This window comes from Harpia harpyja, chromosome Z (assembly GCF_026419915.1).
Source record: "Harpia harpyja isolate bHarHar1 chromosome Z, bHarHar1 primary haplotype, whole genome shotgun sequence".
Lineage (NCBI taxonomy): Eukaryota > Metazoa > Chordata > Aves > Accipitriformes > Accipitridae > Harpia > Harpia harpyja.
The window spans coordinates 38180040-38198466 of record NC_068969.1 but is presented as its reverse complement, the minus strand read 5'-3'; the positions used below and the strand labels follow the sequence as shown (position 1 = coordinate 38198466).

At 47.3% G+C, this 18427-nt stretch overlaps 1 long non-coding RNA gene across 2 annotated transcripts; it reads left to right on the top strand.

Annotated features, from left to right (window-relative positions):
* The first annotated feature begins 61 nt into the window (after positions 1-61).
* On the top strand, positions 62-14782 carry LOC128136592 (uncharacterized). 2 transcript variants are annotated; one of them, XR_008233439.1, is made up of 6 exons: positions 62-1622; positions 3881-4081; positions 4630-4758; positions 5217-7330; positions 11436-13167; positions 13507-14782. It is a non-coding gene; the product is annotated as an uncharacterized LOC128136592 (long non-coding RNA). The 2 variants fall into 2 exon arrangements; XR_008233438.1 differs by having other exon boundaries at positions 73-1622; positions 11436-14782.
* The last annotated feature ends 3645 nt before the right edge of the window (positions 14783-18427 follow it).

Sequence of the window (18427 nt, the reverse complement as noted above, 5' to 3'; positions counted from 1 at the left end):
AGCCGCGGCCCTCGGGAAAAGCGCGCCGCGGGAGGCGGCCCCGTGTGTAGAGGCGGGGATGGCCGGGGAGGAGGCGGCCCGGCTGCGTGAGGGAGGCTGCGAGCAGAGGGGGTTAGGCTGGTCGGGGGACATAAGCCAACCCCAGCGTAGATGGGGGCCTACACGGAATGAAAAGAGTGGAGTCGAGTGGTTTGTAACAGGCTTTCGTTCTCTGCTGGATGGGCGAAGTTTCGCTTTGACCTGAACTCGGTTCTGGTCCCGCTCAAATCACTGCAGCCTTTGCCTCCACCTCGCCTTCTGCCTCTCCAGTTCATCAGAATGCCTGCGGCAGGATCGCCTGCCTTCTGCTCGCCCAGCCATGCCCGTCCCCTCCTTCACCTCCCCGCCTCATCCCTCTCTTATCTCACGGTAACTGTGAGGCCGGCCCTTGCCTCCGAATCCTGCACGGCCGCACGGCCGCGTCCACCCGTAACTCTTCCCACGTCATCTGCTCCTCCCTCTGTTGCCTGATGGAGGCTCTGACCTCCTCCTGCCCTGCACGTGCTGCCCGCCTGTTGCTACGGTTGGCAGATCTTCCACCAGCTTCCCCCTTTGGCTTGTTTTTCCCCCCTTCAGCTTTCATGCAGAGATCCTGCGCAACATCCTGAGAGGGATTTGGGCTTCACGGGGAGCTGATGCCAGGAGGGGAAGCCACCCGGTGGGTCTGAACCCGCTGTAAGGATTGAGACGGACCGTTCTGCCGGCATAAACAGAAATCACATTAAGCCACAAGCAGATGCGCTAGTCCTTGCGTGTTGACGTAATGGTAGTTGTTGTTTCACTGTCACCGGGGTTCCCACTGTCGCAGAGGTGCAGACTCCTGCGGGAACGACGCACGACCAAGCCGAAGGGGCCAAGGGCTGTCTGAATACTTTGCAACTGGAATGTCTTTCATGCCGCTTGCTTTCCCAGGGTTGGCATCCTGCACAGATGGAAGCAAAACCGCTTTGCTGAGAAGATCTTCTTCCGGCACGACTCTCCTTCAGCCTGTCTCCAGCACTCGGCCCAAGTAAGGAGGAACACGGGCTTGACTGTGACAGCTCCGTGCCAGGATCGTAAGCCTCGTGCCTGCAACGAGCTCCGTGTAAGCGAGCTGTCGTGCCTGCGTAGAGAGCTGCTGGTTTCAGCCGTGCCCAGAAGTACCTGCAGGAGAAGCCCTAGGCATCGCGTTCGGCCTTCTTGCCCTCACGTGTTGTTTTCTCTCTGGTATTTAGTAGGGGGAATGGAGTGATGGGGCTTTTTTCTGCACCGGGAGGGTCAGCTGACCTCCCAGGAGGTTTTTTCGCGTGAGAAGCAGAGAACATTCGAAAAGGCGCTACGGAAGCTGGAAGACTCGTTCGTGCGTTGGCTGTCTGCGGTTTTGCTGGTGCCCGCGCGTTAGCCCCACGCAGCTCACCCCCCTCACTCCAGGTGATGAGCCGCAGGGGAGCACAGGTTTACCACGGGCTGAGCCCCCTGCGTCTGCGCCTGGGGTCCTGCGGTGGGGGAGGCACCCCCCAAATCTGCCCTTCCCTCCGACGGTGCAGCATTCACCCTGGAGCAGAGCTAGCCCGTGACTGCCACGCTGCTCACAGAAGAACGTGGTACACCCTTCTCTTCCGAAAACTGCGTCTTCAGCTTTGCGGGGTCAGGTATTTTGCCCGTCAGCCTTTTAATTTAGGCAGCCGGTGCTGTGGCATTGCAGCAACACCTCCCTGGCTGCCGCTGCTCCCCCTGCCATTGTGGACCCCTGTCTCTGCTAGTGCCCTGCTCTGCTTCTGCCCTTCCAGCCTTCTGTGTATTTGAGTGGCACTTGGCATTTTACCATCACTCAAGTCTTAAGCACTGTTTTTAATGAATATATTTTAAAATTAATATAGAAATCAGTAGAAAAATCCAGTTTTTCAGGTGGAAAGTGAGGCAAGCAGAAGAAAAACACTTGTCCAAGATCACCCAGCATGCCAGCGCCATAGATCAGTGATATGCCCACCCAACGGCCTGTATTGGTATCATTTCCTCCATCTGTTCACTGTTAAAAAATGTGCACCCTAATGCACAGTGCTGGTATTTCAACATATTAAGATGAGAATTTTTAGGAGTAGAATCATTATATTTAAAATATTCCCCTTAAACACACTACTATTTGATTGGAATATTAAATAACATTTGGATACATAACAAAGGCTAAGAACATTTCTGGGTATACTGTTACTAGAAGCAATTCCTGAATTTGGCTCAAACTTTAAGAATTTATTATAATAAGGAGGGTGGAGGAAAGGTGTGCTAGGGGGGTTGAGGTGGGTTTTTCAAAGTGTGTGTTTGTTTTTATTTCTTAATAACAAAATAATTACATATTTATATCAGTTCCTAATAAATTGAATTGATTGAAATTCCCCAACTCAAAACTACTTTTTTTGTTGCTCAGAACAATGTATATATTACTACACACCGGCTAATGACATGGTTTCTCATCTTCACATGCTTTTCATTGCAATTTAAAAAGGCTTATAGTTTTGATGGCAGCAGTGAAGACAGAAAGATGTGGTATGGAAAGCACCGTGTGCACAAGTTGATCATTTCTGGTGATAATGAATGCGCTCTGGATTTCAAGTTGGTTGGGGCTTTTTTTCTCCCAAGAATTTGGACTCCATTCAAGCTATTTGGCAAACCCCTTTTCCCATTTGGAGGGTAAGATTTATGGAAGTGGCTGTGGAGCCGCTCTACTTAAAGCTAGGGAAAGAATGTTACCTCCTGCAGGACTTTGGAACTTTCATGGTTTATAATTAGTGCCTTATTTTGAAGAATCCTTCTTTATACTGAATATCATAGGCAAATATTGCTGGAAAAAGAAATTAAATGGCAAACAGCACATTTTGCAGGAGTGTCATATGATCTGTCTTGATAAATTTATACAAAAAACAGTCTCTGTTGCTTTGTACATGAAACTCGCGTGATTTACAGTCTCTGAGACAAAATGCAGAAATCTTTTTTTAGAAAAGCATCATTTTTGCTTTTGCAGAATTGTAGTGTGTCAAGTTGGAGGGCAACTAATAACGCTGAACAGGTTTTGTAGGAGTGCCAAAATAGGGATAAGAGAAAGGCAGAGGAGGCAAAGTTTGAACAGAGTCCCTTTCCCTTGAAAATACTGTTTGAGCAATCGCACGAGGACTGTTCTGCAGGGACGGATGGTGTTAGTTCCCTGGGCCTCCCAATGCTGGTTATTTAGTAGGGGCTCACAGGATACTCCTAACAATTTTTGATACTTAAGCCACCTAAGAGACTTTCTACAACATTTTTAGGGGGTGTTCAACTTGATCAGCCTTGTAAAAATTGCAAACGCTGTCCTTTATTGTTAACTGTACATGTTCACTGCAGTATAGTAAAATGCTGATTAAAGCAGTGAATTGATTTACAGCTTAGAAGCCTTTGCAGAAGAATTAGTGAAAACATCCATGTTCTTAGCAAGATAGACAAGACAGAAGTATTTTGAGGTGAAAGAGTTGTTTATTAAAGGCGCTGGTTTTTTTTTTTTTGAGAGTGCTGTCAGGAGCGTATGGATTGCATTAGAAAACAATGTGCTGTGTAAGCCTTTGTAATGAACTGTGAACAATCAGAATTAGAATTTTTTTTTTATGTATTAGGAAGTGAAATATATTGCAGAATTACCTTTAGTGGTCTACACCTGTTCAGATTCCCAGGTGCAAAACCCATCCTTTATCAGTATTGATACTGAAATGGAAAAATACTCATTTTCCCTACTGGGAAGTTTAAATCTTTTCAAACGGAATTCTCTAGGCATGTTTCTATACGCAGTTTTAAAGTGTTTTGCATCTGAAAGAGAAAAATAATCTCTTTCTTATAGGTGCTTCCCAAGCATTCAAAGAAGAGAGGAAATTAAGCGGATCCCAGCATGAAGGACCAGGTGGAGCTACGGTTAACACAGAACCTGTGGCTCCAGCCAAGCCGTTGAGTCCTGTTGCAGAAACATTCAGAGTTATTCAGGGGGCAGTGAGCGAAGAGTATGTGAGAAGTACTCAGGGTGTCTTTCAGTTTGAATTATCTGGTAAGACCATCGCTTGTAAAACCTTCCCGTGCTCACGCTCCTAGCAAAAGGCGCTCGGTGTTTTCAGGCAGAAACACTCACCTTTTCAAGCTGATCCGGGAACAGACCCCCTTTCGTTCTGTTCTGTGTGATGCTCCTTCTCAGGACCAGCTTCAGCACACGCAGGAAGCTGCTGCCGCTGCCGGCATAGGCGGGCAGGCTTTGTCGCAGTGCTGGCCCTGCCGCACAGGGTTAGCGTGACGATAGACAGGGGTGCTCACAGGGTCATGTTAAGAGCACCGGCTGCCACCAGCTCTGTCAGCAAAGTGCTGCCGTCGGGCGCGTCTGCCCATGTCCCCGGTCCGTGGTGCCGCAGGGCGTCTGCCAGAGGCTGGCTTTGCCTGCACGCAGGACGTGGGGCAAGTGGTAACTTCTTGCGGAGCACTGCCAGCGTACGTACTATGGAGTAACTGCTCCAAAGGGACACGGCGGCGTCCGTCTGGCAGGGAGGAGTAGGGAGGGCACAGCGCTCTTTGCTGCCTTGTCACCTCTCCCCACTGTCTGTTCAGGTGATGACGGAGGCACTTGGTACATCGACCTGAAAACCAAGGGCGGCAGCGCCGGTTTTGGAAAGCCTCCTGTGACGGCCGATGTGGTTATGAGCATGTCGAGTGCCGACTTTGTGAAAATGTTCACAGGTGAGTGACAAAGGCATTTGCCAGGGCGGACGCAGGTGCCGGTGCCCAGAAAACCTTCTGCTGATGGGCGAATGGACAGCCTCCTCGCTTCGTGGTCCTGGGATGGAGGAGCTTTCGGTTTTCCACAGCGCAAGTGAAAGTGTAGGGTAGAACTCCTCGGATTTTTCTGAACTCTGCTGTTCTGTGAGCAGCAAGAGCACAAAAGCTTATACTGCTTTTGTTAACCAGGTACTGAAATCCTAGCCGCGAGTGTAGCTTCAGAAAGAATCCAGTCGATCTGTTGGACTTGCGGTTCTGCACATCTCTAATCTGTGTCTCCTAAATGTGCACTGCTTTTACAGCAGAACTTGGTAGCAATATAGCTGCTAGGTCTCGCTGTAGTGGCATTACATTTTCCTGTGCACGGGCTGTCTCCAGTTCCTTTTTCTTTTTCTGATGGTTCTGTGTCTTCTTTTTAGGTAAACTAAAGCCAACCCTGGCCTTCATGTCAGGAAAATTAAGTGTTAAAGGTGACACAGTGCTGCTAGCAATGAGTCTGGAAAAGATGCTGCCACAGTTCGTTTTTGAACACTAGTGGAACAGTGGCCTTTCATATATAACTATAATGCTCTTTTAATGCACCAGTCCTCAATTTTTCTTTGATGCAGTATAAGTATCAATAAAATTTGTAATTGTTAAATTGCAATGCCCAACAACGAACACACTTTTCCTTAAAACTTGCTATAATGATTAAAAGAAAAATGATGTCCCCAAATTCTGATGTTTCAAGGATAGTTTTTTTTCATTTTCACTTTTTCCTCTGATTGCAAACTGTCCTCTGTTACTGTGAGTTGTAGACCTAATAGGACTTTATTTCTTATAATGTTACCTTGTCTTTGAATTAGCTGCTGTCTAATGAGATGTGAGTTCTGATCCCAGGATTAGGGGATGCACAACATGTCTCCAGTGTACTGTAAGAGTTGAACTCAGCACTAACTTTTCCTCTGACTGGGAGACAAATAGCACTTTTCTCTCCTGTACTGGTTTCACAAAACTTGTAGGAACTGACCATCTCTATCAGATGTTATTAAAAAAGGCTGATGATCCCAAGCTGTTGGAAAACACAATGTATGTGCTTGTGTGCAAAGTATGGTCACATAAATTTTCTTTGGGGAGTCACCTCAAAATACAAAACATCTTTTGAAACCTACAGATACTAGAAAGTGTTTTTCCAGTGAGCATACATATTGATAGTACATTTCCAAACACTGTCCTGTAACACCGTAAGAACTGAAGCATATCAAAGAACTCAGGTATTGGGAGCAAGGTTGTTTAATTTCATACCTATTTCATCATCAACACCATGCCTTTGCAGTTTTCCCTTCTGCGCAACTTTTCTGCCAAAGCTTTTTGTTTTTCAGTATTGCAGGGGTGGAGGGGAAAGGTGTGCAGCATCCAATTCAATATTAACTATGGCCTGGTACCTGAAGGAAGAATGTGCTTATTTGCTTCCCTGCTTGCGTCTATAGTTAATGGTGTGTGTGTTTCTTGTGCAGTCAGTAATACCGCTCTTGCACAAAATGGTTGGTAGTTGTGAATGTGATTTGGTGATGGACTGTGATGCCTGTGTAATCCTAGAGAAAGGTGTCATCTTTAGAAGAGAAATGCTTTTGTTGGAGATGGATCCAGGGCAGCACAATGTGGCTGTGTTTCTTCTCTCTCTAGCACATCAGTAGTGTTGTTTGCATGATGGAAGAGTGAGAGCTTACCATGCTGCTCTGGGGGATACTGACTGCTACTGGCAGCCAGATCAGGGCTGTGCCTGACCACTGATGCCATTCTGTAATTAACTGCTTAGGCCAGGGAGAGGAGGGCAGGAACTACCACATCCCGCACTTTGATTGGTATAAGCAGTTATGGATTCACGCCCAACAGGACAAGCAATTCATTAGCAAGAAAAACAGAAAACTTGGACCTCTCTTTTTCAATTAAATATATTTACACTATGCTACTTGACCCAAGATAAGTGTGCATCCTGGAGGCAGCATCGTGAGTGTGTGGGTAGGTATCCCACTGCCTTCACCTCTGAGTCCTTAGGATAAGTGAGGTGGTGGCTGTGCCATGGGATGGGTGCTGTGGGACCGGGCGATGCTGAGTGTTAGGGATATTTGATCCTTGCATTACGAACATTTATATTATGCCATTCTTGGGGCTTCCGCTGTAAACAGAAATAGCTGAAAAACAGTCTGCTGTGCACTGTTAGGACAAAAGCTACAACGGGTGCTGTAATGGAAGAATTACTGCAGGTATTTGCATTCTGCAGAGGATTTTTCCATGAGGGCAGAAATGTGTTTCTTTTTAATCCGTTGCTCCGTTCACAGCTTTTGAGGCCGATAAAAATGAAGTGACTAAACAAACTGTGACTGTTCTGCTACTGTGAGTAACTGGAGAGAAAGCTACAGGTTCTTTGGGTGACAGCTCCGGCTGATAATTGAAGGAAAGTGCTCTAAGACCCATGTACAACACAGACACTATCTGCATGCTGCTGACAGTAATGAACAGGACTGATGGCTCACCGTACTGCGAAGGAAATGTAAGCTCATGCCTCATGTGCCCAAGGGCTCTGTTTCGATGTCTCCTCTCCCGCCTCTGCAGTACGGTTTCAGCTCCTCGGCCTGTGGGTTCTTCCCCATTTTGAGTCGAGCTGGGAAGGATCCAGCGGCGCCGTGCCAGCAGAGGGAGCAGTCAGCACACGAGAGTGCGGAAACCCGGGGACAGCTGCACCCGCAGCCCCCGGGCACCGCGAAATGCTGTGGTGCTGCCAGGCTTGCATCAGGCTTGCTAAAGGGCAAGACTTGCTAACGTGCACCAGTACCTTCTTCTATTCTTAGTAGGGTTCAAAAGTGGGAAAGGATGGGGTAAGCAGGTTTGCAGCAACAGCAAAATCTGTATCTGTGCCTTGCAGCCTCTCGCCTCCCTTCCCTTGCCTCTGGTACAACGTCCCATCTCCAGAGCAGGAGTGAGGGTGTACTTCTTGGTGACAGAGCACCAGGTCTTGTCATACTTTTTTGTCCCACCTAAATAATTAGTGAGAGTGTAATGCTTTGTTGTCAGGGAGAGACTTGGTTTGGAAGAACGTTAGCCTGAATGCTTAAAACTTTGACAAAAATCAAACCCACCGAATCGCTGTCCTTAAAATGGAGTATTGGTTAATCTTAGTTCTGTGCAGCATTCTATCCTAGAATAAGATGTTGTTTTATATAACAAAGTTAAGCAATAACTAAATGTAACTAACTCAAGCAATAATACACAGAGTCAGTATTTTTTACTGGGGTGTAGCTGTTCCTCTGTAGCTCTGCTTCCCACCACTCCCACTGGGGACTGATGCTGAAAGAAGAGGAGGGGATCTTGCCAGCTGTATGGGAACAGTATCATCGCACCTTTTGAGACAGGTTTACCTGCACAGAGTTTTATCACAGAGTGGGGTCCACACATCAACTTGAACTTAACCATAGCAGAAAAAGAATGGAAAGAGAAGGAAGGGGGAAACTGCCCAGTGGCCAGCCAAGAAGCGAAGCAATAGAGACCCCAGAATAGTGTCCTTTGCAGTGTCAGCAAGCAGTGAGGATGAGGAAAATGACTATAACTCTTCTTGTCAGGCTTTCTCCTCTGCTAACTCTGTGCTTCGCATTAGCACCCAGCCAAGGTCCCTCTTGGTTGTTCCTGTATTTGATGCTGCCAGTGCTGACAGGATAACATTTAATCAGTTGCAGGTGGTGCATGCCAGTCACTCCACTTTGTGCATGTTTATGGCTGGTAATGCTTGAGGGATATTTACATGACTGTTATCTACTTTTCTATTTGCTAACTCTTGGTTTTCCCCTAATGTAAACTGAAGTTACAAAACAGGCAGGAAATGCAGGGGGAAAAAGGCGGGGATTCTCAGACTGTTAGCAATTGCTTTCCATGAAAACCTATTACAATACTGAGATTTCCAGGTGGAAGGCCAAGAGAATAACAGCGCAAAGGCATCAGCATAGGAAGGAGAAGGGAAAAAGACTGACACAGTAGCTCAGGTAGAAGGTTGCAGAGCTGCAAGTGAAAGGCTGGCCGCAGAACTGCGCCCAGAAGGCCCTTGACATTGCAAAGGTGAAGGCACTTGTGCACGTGTACATGCAGCAGTTGACGTGTCTGGCATTTGCTGTTCAGTGCTAAAAGAGGGTCTATACAATTAAATTGTGATCACAAGATTGGACTCAGAGGCCTACACATTAGAATTTCACAACCAAGGAGGCAGGAAAGTGCACACAGTTTCTGTATGGCATGGCTGAGCTCAAGCTCTGTGGTTAAGCTGGGTCTCTATGCAAGAAAGAAGTGGGTTCTGTTACATTTCTTTAATGTGAACTGTAATTTTAAGCTTGTTTCCCTGTTCTTACTTTCCCCCATTGATAGGAACCACATGGCATGAGCATCAACTTTCAAAACATAACCTTTTCATCAATGGTTAAAGTTTTAGCAGAGGGTGGGATAACTACCATATCATTATCTTCAGTCGTATTCTTTGTCCTAATGGTGTGTGAGTATGTGTGAGATATGGTACTGGGAGAATAAACAGCATAAAGCCAGTGTACAGAATTCTGGATTTTCTTCCTAGAAATATAATTCATACTCCATAAAAAATATTTTGTCCATAAGGATGTTGTCAGCTATTTCTTTATAAGCTTACTATTTCTGCTGAAAATATTTAGATGTTATACAGGGGAATTTTGTGATCCAGACTTTACTGTAAAAGCAGAGTGCCTGAGGTCACATCTATTCACTGAAACTCAGGTCCCTCAAACTTCTAAGTTTACCAGGCCAAAAATGGAGGGAATAAAACAATAACGTGGTTGCAAAAAAAAAAAGCTGGGAGGAAATAAACCCAGCTGGCTCACTTGGTTTTTTGCTTTGCCAGAGGAATAAATGCTCTGTGACGGTGACAGTTGAACATATCCTAAGTAAATAATGCCCCATCTTCATGTTTACCACCTTGGCTGCTGTTATTTTCTTTTCTTTGAAGAAAAGGAGAGCCCCCAAAGACATGACAGATGAGACACTGTTGTCAGCCTGTTACAGGTGGGCAACTGCACCAAAGGCTGGAAACGGTCCCAGGATTTCTGTGGTGGAACCGAAAATCAACCCCCGCACCAGCCCAGCTTTGTCATTGCAAAGGTCTTCCTCACCCGCCACCTTTTCGTGGTTGCACTGTGAGCTCTGTAAGGCGTCCTGTAAAAAAGCGGGTCTGCCCTCACAGACCAGCATTAAGAGGGGAACAGAAATGGACGCACTGTGGGTCTGCTACAGCCTTCATATGTCGCTTGTAGAAAGCTACCCCTTTTCTGAACCCAGGAACTCACAGCTAGCAATGCAAGGGGTTGAAGAGCACGACCCAGGTATGTTTTAAAGCCACTCTCTGTGTTGTAAAGCACAGTAGGGAATAACTTGAGGCCATAGGCTGAAGACCAAAGTGTCATGGTATCTTAGACATAGAAACGGCCCATTGTCCTCATCCTATATACAGAAATTGCACACTGTATGTTCTTACTAACGTCAGCCAAATCTGCATCCTATAATTAGCACATACTTATACTGCTAAGTCCCCTGCTTTCTTTCAAGTGGGTTTCTTGTTGAGCTGTTGTCACGGTCCACTCGGTGGACTCGTGATGGTTCGTTTGCTACGATCTCGAAAGTGCAAAATTAAGGTGACCAACACCAAAGGGGATAGCAATAATCACACAGTAAAACTTTATTGTATTGCCTGTGAAGAGGCACGCGATAGTTAGAGATGGGTGAAAGAAAGGAGAAAAGTAAAGTTAAGTTTAGAGAGAGGAGAAAGAGAAGTTATAGCTACCACCGCTGATCTCAAGACGTCCTAACGGTCCCGGGTCCAGCTAATGCTGCGTCGTCGATCGTCGTGGTCCTTGGTGGGGAAGCTCCAAATTTCCGTTGTTCAGAAGTCATCTTTTATGCTTAGTAACACACCTTGCTCCACCTCTGCCTCAGGAGTCTCCGCCCTTCTCGAGCGAGGCTATTACGCAGGCACAGGGTCAGTGTCCAAGGCGTGGTAAGTCTTGGAGGTGTGTTTTGGTATTATAATGAAGCAAAGTTCATCTAAAGTTCATGATTTCTTCATCGATGTTATGGTAACAATTGCAATCCATCCTTTTTGGACAGTAGCTGTGCGGTTATCTTTAACAGAGCCTTGTACCGCGCGTTCTGTTCTTGGGATCGGCCACTGCACTCCCAAACAGGCCGTTGTCAGATAACGTACTGTTCATGTTCCTGATGACGATGTTGAGACAATGCTGATTTTCTGACCGACTCCTACAGCTGTTATTACACATTGTTACCATACTCATTATTCAGGCTTTTGTTTAAATTGCTCTGCTTTACCCGTGTATTTCTGTCATGCAACAGCTGACACTCGCCTGCTGTTGCCACAGATGCATCCTGTTCCACCAAAACCCCAGGTGTCTCTACTATCATTATGGGTCTTCCCAAAGCAAATGGGAAGCTGCTATCAAGTTAAAGAGGAAATGGAGAACTCCAGTCCCGTCCTTTTCTGTCTCAACCCTTTCTCGCAGACAGCTGCTCTGGGGAAGCTGTACAATGTATGCACTTCATCAAAGCTTTCTCTGACTCTGGTTTTTATTTTCCAGGTTGGTCTTTTTTTGCCTGTAAGACGTTTATGTTATTCATCTAAAGCAGAAGTAATTTTCAATACAGAAAGAAGCTCATTCTTTAAATTTTGAAATCATTTTTGTAAGAGCTCTGTCTTCCACGCAAACGTTGAAGAAATCAGAAGCTTTTCTGTATTGCAGCAGTTCATATTCTGTCTGATTTACACACACAGAGCGCTGTCAAGCTCATTTGTCCTTCCACAAGAAAAAAGCGACTGAAACTGCTTCATTTTTGTAGTAGAAGCGTAATGAGCACTGAAAATAAGACTTCTTGGAATCTCTGAAGCCATCTCAGACAAGAGGAGCCTGGAAAGGAAACTAAATTAAAATCCACAGGAATTTCATACAAAGCAGAGTTGTGTCGTGACAATTCTGAAAACGCGCAGACTGGCTTCTCAAGGGTATATTTCAGGCCTCTGGTGAAGTAGCATAGGATTTTCAAAAGCACCTTGGGGGCTGATCTTCATATGCCTTTTTTTGTGTTACTACTAATTGTTAGCTGCAGTCTAGTAACAAAACTAACAAAGGAAGGACAGCAGAAAGTTAGTTCAGCTCCGATATGCTTGGGTGTGAATGTGAAGTAGCCTGTGATGACCACGATGACAGGATTTGTCTGCAGTGTTTCCTTCAGCATCATGCACATGTGAAGGAAGGGTGGCTGCCAAACATGACAGTCTGAAGTCTCGGCCAGGAGAAAACTAACAGGTACCTCTGTCAGGTTGTTAGCTGCCCCAGATGGTGCAAGAAGAAAATTTAGAGCTGACCCAAAGCCTGGGTGTTTTTCCTGGGCACTACCATCTCTCTGTAGGCTTTTGTAAGCTGTTATCTGCTTTGCATTTCATCAATACACACTCTTATTCACTTTGATCTTAACTCTGACTTGAAGCTAGGCATTTTGCTTTTTTTTTTTTTAAAGTTGACGGCTAACTGCAATGCTAACAAATCCAGTCACTGTGAGTTGGGTGGTCTTTAGTGCTGGTACTCATTCCCTCGTGCTCCTTCAGGATGTCCAAAGGAAAATGCAAGTGCCCACACGTGTACCATAGGCTGGGTTGTGGATCTCCAAATGGAGTCTAGGAAGGACAGAAGTCTTCTGTTAATCATTGATTACTGGAAAAAGACAAAACCTTTGGAGTACATTCTGATGGCTGAATCCCTGCTCTTCAGACTGTCCCACGCTGCTTTCTGCTTAGGAAACAAGCTCAGGACACTCCTTGCTGATCACCCTTTTTAATTCAGTCTGGTCTTTCCTACAGGACCAGAAAGACGTCTACTTGAGCACTTGCATAATTCTGCTCTGCCCCAGTCAGGCAGAGCAGTGTTTGCAACACCTAACCATAGCAATCTACTGCAGGCAGCTGGTGCCGAAGACCACTCTCCTCAAGCTTCCCTGTTCGAATCAGGCTCCTTGTGGGCTTGAGTCCCCTGTTATTGACCCAGAAGGGAGCATGCCTTCCTCTGTTGTGGATCCCTTTAGCTCTCTGCACTGGTTTCTGACCGGTGGAGCAGGGATGTAGGGTCAGCATTAAAGCAGCATTACAAGTGCTGAAGTACTGTCGAGCAGGGTGCAACCAGATGCTGTGGTGAAGGACTGGCAGAGCAGAAGGACCATGGTCTACCAAAGGTGAATTTGTTCTGAAATCATCTCCAGAAGTGACAGAAATCTTACAGCAACATGCAGTGCCCCTACAAGTAATTTTTCGACTGGCAGGTAAGTGAAGGGTAAATTAACTGGCAGTGCTTTGCTTTGAAATACTGTATTTAATTGCAGATGTTCCAGGAATATAGATATGATGCTTCACAGACTCTGCTTTTAAGAACTTTCCTTACATATAGGGAAGGTGTGGGGGTGTGAGGAAGAAGTTGCCTGGTTGCTCTTCCTCTTTAAGGATCACTCTTAAGCTAACGGGTCGTGTTGTGATGCTGCTTTGCTATGCTTGGTAAATGAATTGACCTTTCAAACATTAAATTTCCGATGTTTTCTATAGGAAGCCTAAAAAAGACCCCAACAAACATCTTATTCACTGCTATATTCTGTTCTCTTTGTTAGCAGTTTTCCAAGGAACTTCCCAATAGCAGCATCCCTGTCCCGTCCCGTGCTTTACTCCTTGACAGTGCCAGACAGCCAGTGTCCACAGAGGTGCTCTCAGCCCGCTTGATGGTTTTTATTCTGGTCCTGCCTGCACCCGTGTAGCTCTGTTACACTATTACTGAAAACACTGGGATACAAAGCCCTCTGCACAGGCCATGAGAGAGGGACTCTGCCTTCTTACTCCCTCCCAGCGTCGTGGGGGAGTGTTGTAATACCGCACCTCCACTCGTCACACCGGTTGTCTGCAAGGCAGACTACTTGTCTTCCTGTGGTTGGGGAGGAAACTGCCACCCACCTTGCTGTCCCTGACTTCCAGTCCTCATGGCTGGGTGTCTGGAAGCTGTACCTGTCCCGCAGATCCACCTCTTGCTCTGCCCTTCCAGAGCACTGATGTCCCACCAGGGAACCCAACCCCCTGTCCAACCCATCACTACTGACTTGCAGGCGCCTGTCTCTCACCGAGCCCTTTCATCCAGAGAAGCCTGTGAGCAAATGCTAAGTGGGTCTAACGCGTGTTTAGTCCTCTGAGAGGGGACTGCAGGAGCACTCCAGACTGACACACGGACATTTGGGGTGGGAAGCTGGCTCCCCAGCTTTTCCGTGCTTCTATCTTTGACTTGGCTGGAGGCAGTCCAGTGAAGATCCAGCTGCCTGCCTGCATGCTGGAAGGCTGCCTGAAACAGGCTCCCCTCACAGTGGTACAGAGGAGGTGGTGTGGGACACCACCAGGTTCTGCCAGGCGTTGCAGCTCTTCTGAGACCTTCTGGGACCTCCCAGGTACTACTCTTTCCATGCTCCAGCTGACTGATGGGGTCAAATCTTACTTGGGTCACAGCAAATGAAGTCTAAAAGTGAAGACATTTCTTTTAACTCACACTGCTGTCTCAAGGGGCTGCCTTTTTCAGCAAGCTACTGGCTGTACGAGGAATTTTTCCTGACTCAAAAGTGGTTCTAGCTTAACTTCTTGCACTGCAGGAGCTAGTTTGATGGGGCACACGTTCCTCTGAGGAACATACCTTTTAAAAACACAGCAGGGTATTCCTATTGTGATAAGACACCGGTTCGTGATCTGCATTTGGCTGATGCCAGCCATGATCAGCAGGCCTCGGAAGAGACATGCCAATGGGAACCATTGGTGAAGTGATGCAAAAGCCTGGTGTGGCAGTGGCCTGATCCTGCCCCTCTTCCTGTGATGTAGCCAGTCCTGATTAAAACCTATGTGTGGTCAAAAGCATCATTCTTGGTCTTTCTCATCCTACACTCTCATCCCAGCTGCTCTTGTGGTAGGTCCTTAGCATATGGCTGACCTTCTGCTAAAAACAGATATATTTTCTGATTGCCCCTGTCTCCCTCCCAGCCTGCTCAGCACCTTCCAGAGCAGCTTCCCTCCTGCTGGGAGAGCTGGGGGATTTCACAGGGCTGCTGTTTCGCCTTTGTCTTTCAGCTGGCCAAGCTTCTGGCACACGGTCAGGCTCATGACTGCTTGTGGGGGCTGATGGAAAGCATATATGCCTGCTGGCACACCCTGCTCAACCGGGCAGGAGCGAGCAAGCATGGCCGGAGCACAGACTGTAGGGACGTGACTCATTCATTGCTTCCTTGCTGCCTGGGTCAAATGCAGGACAGAGTGGGACAGCAGAAACAAACCTCTCAGCACGACTCCCAGCTCACCTGCCAGTCCTGCACAAATGGGAAACAGGCCCTTGCCCACGCCACTGATGTGAGTTGGTACCCGTCTCTTCTCACAGAGGACCTCCCTGGGAAAAGCCAAGCTCTGCTCTGTTACTGCTTGAAAGACATAGTGCTGGAGGGATGCTGGGGAAGCTGAGCAGGTTCATAACGAAGCCACGCAGTCACTCAGTGTCCATGTGTTGTCTGTGAGGTGGAGGCACCTGTGCTCTGATGTAGCTGTGACTCGCCGGGACTGCGGGACCTCCCTTCAAGAAGACAGGCAGCTGTTGCCAAACAGGAGGGCAGCGATTCCTTTGCCTCCTGTTTGGCAACTTGTACACCCTATTTCACAGCCTACTGGCCCAGCCAGTCTTTCCCTGCAGAAGACTCAGTTCTTGTGGGATCTGGGATGCTTTTGCCTTTGCCCATTGTTTTTGGCCTACTGGTGGCATTGGTGTTAATGGGATGGCGGGTAATCCGGCAGGCTGCCCAGTGGCTCAGGAGGGGAGAGCACGAGGGTCCACTGCGCACCATGAGCAGTAGTTTTCCTGGCACTGGGGCCTGGAATGAGCAAATTCCTCCTTGTCACACAACCCGATAGGGCTGATAAATGGTCATAGCATAAATGGGTAAACAGAGTTAGTGATTTGCCCAAGGTTATATAAGAAAGTCTATGTTAGGTCTGGGTTGAGGATGTGATACACCTTTTTCTTCAGCCCACCGCATCAATGACAGGATCCTGCTGTCTCAGCTAAGCATGCAGACCATCGATGAAGAGATGCTTAGCACCTCTGGCAGGCATCCGTGCCAACAGTCAGAGCTCTGCCTCGATGTGTTTTATACCAAGTGAGGAATAGGAGGAGAAACGCCACCTCACCATGGCAGTCCCTCGGCCGTGTAGCAACAGGGCAGTCTGTCCGTCCACCCACCCCGCAGCGGCCAGCAGAGTCCTGTCAAGTCAACACCAGCAGCTCTCCTTCACGGAGAAAACCTTGCTTTCACAGGAACATGGGCACACACTGCTCGCTGCCCTTCCAGTGCAGTTACTAATACAGGAGCTAAAATGAGTTCATCTAAAATTGCAGTTCTTTGCTGAAGTGCTGATGACATTACTAGGCTACCTGAGTGCTCTGGCAGCACATATGATATGAACCAGATACCTCTGATGCAATTACAGCCCTGTGTACGATGCTGTGATGATAACAGGGCACAATAAGCCAAGCAACCATGTCAGAGGTTTGAGAAGCGTTTTCAAACACTCTTTTTAATTAATGAGTGCAGACACAGCACTGACCTGGGGCTGCTCCTAACAATGAAGGAGTGAAGGAGTAGAAGGAGGCGGGGGGAGAAGGTGGGGGGAGGGCAGGTTTGGAGGCTACTTTGTCCTGTTGCCACAGAAGAGCGTGAAAGAAAAAGAAAAAGGCAAAGAAAAAATGCAAAGGAGTCGGCAGAAAGGAAGGAGGGGTCAGAAATGAGAATGAAGAAGCCATGTTAGTTAAGACAGGTAACGGCTTTCAAACTGCGGCTTGCAGACTGCTTCCAAGTGCTCTGCAAAGTCAACTGCAAAAAGCAAGTTCACGTGCAATTCACCAGTCTACATAGAATTTTGGTCAGCAGAGTGAGCTCCTCCGCCGCAGAAAGGACACAATCAACAAGACTGAAGACCGTCAGTGAAGAGCAAGCCCTTTACATTGCCTGACTGCACATGACATGCCTGGTTTTAAGGCCTCCAGAAATGCAGAGTATTCGTTAGAAGTCAGTTCTCCTCTTCAGGAATTCCTTATTGACATCATTTGTAAAAATGAACTATTTGATCTCGAAAAGAGAGCTCAACAGCTCCACTTTGGAGGCAAACAGAGCACTGGTTTGAACCATACAACCCATGCAGCCTCTGCCCAGGACATGTCTTTGGTGGCCCAAGGAGTGCTGTGGGGGCATATGCCTGAAGAGCAGCCCATCCCAGCCCCTGGGAGGCTGTGGACACAACAGAGTCCGAGGAAGTGGTGGTCTTGTCCTCAGTGTTGCCAGTGCTTTGACTCCAGGTCCCTGAACTAAAAGTGAGAAGATGTGGGAGCAGGGTGTCATGTGTTTGATCATCATGGATGGAGGCAGACTCTCCCTTTACTCCCTGCAGTAATTACGTCTTCCATTTAGGGTTCTCCGTCTTTAGGAGTCTAACAATGAACCCTTAATTTTAAAGTATTAAAGACCTCTGCTGAGTTCCAGTGACATGACAATGACGACTTACCGAAAATAACAAGAGCAGAAGGGATGGCAATCCTCCCCAGGCAAGGTTAACGCTGCTACCAAATTCCCCTGCTGCATCACAGGCAAACCCGGGAAGAGCATTACTTTTGGCACAAATACACTTCCAGATTGCCTCCATTATACTCTTGCGTAAGCATTGTTGCCATCATAGCTAGCAGCATGTGTTAGCCCATTCAAGTTTTGCAAATGTTGGCATAAGGAAGATGAGGAAAGGAAACCTCTGGGGCATGAAGCAGCCGGCGTGGAAGGCTGATACTCTCCCAGCAGCAGCAGCCAGGCCTGTTTCCTTCTGGAGTGATGCAACAAGGCAGGGAAAAACGCCCAACTGAGGAGGTGAGCAGAGTTTGCTTTGGCATGTGCCTTGCTTATTGTGGGAGAACCAACCAACACCCAGAGAAAAAGCTGCAAGCACATGGTGAGCCCTACCCTGATTAACTGCAAAAAAATCCTATATGAGTAATGTTGCTGTTGAGATCTGTAGCTGCAGACAAAACAAGAAAGTTGCAGTTTTTACAACAGGTAAATTGCAATTTTTATTGCCATATATACAGACCTATGAGGGGTGCACATATGTGCGTGCGTACATATATACCCCACATGAAATGAACGCAGGGTGCTGTACCTACGATCTCATGCAAAAAAGTGAAATTAACAGTAAATTGTGCCTCTCTGTATCCGCACAGAACAACCGAGTAGCAGTGGTCTGGACGCGGCTACTTCGAGTAACTCGGCCAGTGTCACGTCAACAGATCTTCATGGGAATAACTAGAATTACATTATTTTATGTCAGTCGAGCATGTGTTCCTTGGTATCAGCGAGACAGCCCCGGTCTCAGGTGCGTTTCTCTCCTCCTTCTTCCACGCAAACTCTCCTGCCCGTGGCAAGGCGGATAAGGCGACCCTATTCGCCTGTACCCACGCAGAGGTGCGTGCCGATCACG